Here is a 2,273-nt window from a genome sequence, read left to right on the forward strand (position 1 = left end):
AGCATACATCCTTGCTTAAGACCAGTTACTGTTGCAAACTCCTCGGATATTGACTCGCCGTCCCAAACGTAGGCTAAGTTGTTGGCGTACATCGCTCTTAGGACGCTTACAACTTTGCTCGACACTCCTTTCACACAGAGCTTGTAAAAAAGGGCTTCACGATCGACTGAGTCAAATGCTGCACGAAAGTCTATAAAGAACGCGTATAACTTCTTCTGTCTCCTTTTATAAAGACTAGCAATGTTCAATAGTGAAAAAATGTGGTCTATCGTCGAATAACTTTTCCTGAAACCAGCCTGGAATTCTGATAGAATTTTTTTGTTCTCCACCCACTTTGACAGTCTGTTGTGAATGAGTCCAGCAAAAAGTTTAACGCCAATTGTTGCACTTTTTATTTCACCGAATTTATAGTAGATAATTTAATTTTAATCGAACGTTAAGTAATTAACAAAATGAAACGCGAATTTGATTAATTATTATTTTACAAAAGAAACAAACGAAAGCGCGACTTAAACGAAATTAATTTATTGATGCAAATGACAACTGTCAAACAATGAGCGCGTTCGATGAAATAAAATATGCAAACATACAACAAAATTATGCTGTATCCCGTAGCTCAGTGTGATGGGGTGGGTTCAGACTTTTTGATACAATTTATTAATCCGTCCGATTAATAAAATGTATCAAACAACAATAAAAAAAAATTACACAACAATAAAAAAAATGATCTAAATGGAAATTAAATAAAAGTAAACACAGGGTGTTACTTCTACTTACTAGGGTGGGCGCCAGGAAACTTTTTAAGTGGAAGTTTACCAAAACCAGACCTAAGCTGAAAATTAATCTTCAAAAATTGAAAATAAAAGAAATGAATTTATTTCCTAATTGGAATTTAAGAAATTTTATATTTAAAGACTGGGAAACCTTGGTAGTCCTGGACAAAAACCCAGTATCTTTTCGAAAACAATCAGAGTACAAAAATAATTTAATTGAAACGACGAATGAAATTCAAAATGTAGATATGCAAAAAAATAAAAGAAAACCAAAAGCAAAAGTAAAATTACAATTTCTTTGTGCCAAAAGACACAAAGGAAAACCACTTTGGGAAAGATCCCGAAAGACAACTGTAAGTTACAACGGTCGCGAGTCCCGCAAAATATCGGGATAAAACAAAACGTTACGAAGGCCTAATCGGTCAACAAATTATTCCCACTTTAGGGCCACTCAAAACGAACTTTAAAACGACTAATATTTTCAAAAATACACCAAATACTTATCTCAACAATTGAATCCTTTATCCTGGTCAATATCCCCGACAAATTTCCTCCCTTAAAATGGCTCTATCGGACCTCCTCCGAATTAAAATTTTCCTCCAAAATTTTAATACAAAAATACTCGTCCCCAATTGGACTTATATTTTCACAATCTCAAAAATTATCTCTCTCCAAATTAAGTCGCAAAAAAATCGAAAATAGTTTTTGGCTTAAACTTTTTCACAACTTTATCACTTAAAGGTCTTCCAAGAAGTGAAGTAATAATGGCGGGCCAAAACGAACATGCCGCCACGACCATATGGTCATCCTCTTCTGATCTTAGTGCATGGAGGTTTTCTGTCTCGGTCTAACAACAGCACCCTGCCTATTGGCTAGCGGCCTGCTCCGATGTGGCTCAGTGGACGCATTCAGCCCGCTTCCGCCAATTCCATTTAAAAAGAATTAAACGAAAAACTATTTAAAAATCACGCAAAGTCCCCAGCCCAAACCGGCCCAGAACTAATAAATTGGAGGAAAATATTTCTTCTAGACGGAGTCACGACCATTTACATAATCAAATTAAACCGCGAGAAAGGATTCAAACGCGAAAATTAAATAAACTAAAACCGTAGACCTTCGCGCAGACAATTAGGGGAAGGGAAACACATCGCAAAGTGGTTTTACTTTTATGCAAGGCACTTATGGTGGGCACTCGGCCATACTAAATTTACGTTGGTGAATTATAATTCACATTTATGTTGGACATGGGTAAATCTCTCACAAACATATCTAATGTATCTTCAAATAGTTATTATTTGGACCGCCCGTCCAAATAGTTATACATCTCCAAATAATTTTTGTATGGACGCCCGTCCAATAACGACTTTATAGTCTGTGTGAACTATCAATCACACGTCACACTATATGTTCTAATGTAAACCTGTTTTGTTTGCTTTTCCAAGATACTCAAAGAACAAGCTTCTGGCTGATGGACCAGGTCTCTAATAATCTCTTCGAGCA

This window comes from Episyrphus balteatus, chromosome 2 (assembly GCF_945859705.1).
Source record: "Episyrphus balteatus chromosome 2, idEpiBalt1.1, whole genome shotgun sequence".
NCBI lineage: Eukaryota > Metazoa > Arthropoda > Insecta > Diptera > Syrphidae > Episyrphus > Episyrphus balteatus.